The sequence below is a fragment of the Epinephelus moara genome, chromosome 5 (genome assembly GCF_006386435.1).
Source record: "Epinephelus moara isolate mb chromosome 5, YSFRI_EMoa_1.0, whole genome shotgun sequence".
NCBI classification, from domain to species: domain Eukaryota; kingdom Metazoa; phylum Chordata; class Actinopteri; order Perciformes; family Serranidae; genus Epinephelus; species Epinephelus moara.
In genome coordinates, this window is record NC_065510.1 from 845,900 (window position 1) to 846,397 (window position 498).

Consider the following 498-nt stretch of genomic DNA (forward strand, 5'->3'; position numbering starts at 1 on the left):
GTTGCTATAGCGCCCCCCTTTGGCCAATTGATGTAATATTGCTTCATTGGCCTCCTCCCATGACCCTCTACCATTGTGCCAAATTTCACATGGATTGACCAAGTCAGTGAGGAGAAAAACGTGGAACACACACACACACACACAGAGTTTTCGTCATTATATAGCTAGATACGTGAAATATAAAACAAGAACTGTTTTTAACGCATCCTTCTTATTTTACTTAAACTGGAAAATATGCAATATATCTGATGCACCTCTCATGTGTGTCCTCTACTCATACCTTTGGATTCTTCTAATAAATAAATAGATAATAATGTGGACCTGACATTGGACAATATCAACACACATATTACCAAACAATCATCATTACATATGTGACAAAAATAATCAGATAGAGTAAGAAATTCATTATTAAATTGAATAGTTCTTATAGTATATTCATAATTCAATTCAATTTTGAGGTGCTTGCACTTTACAGTATTTCCATTTTATGCTACT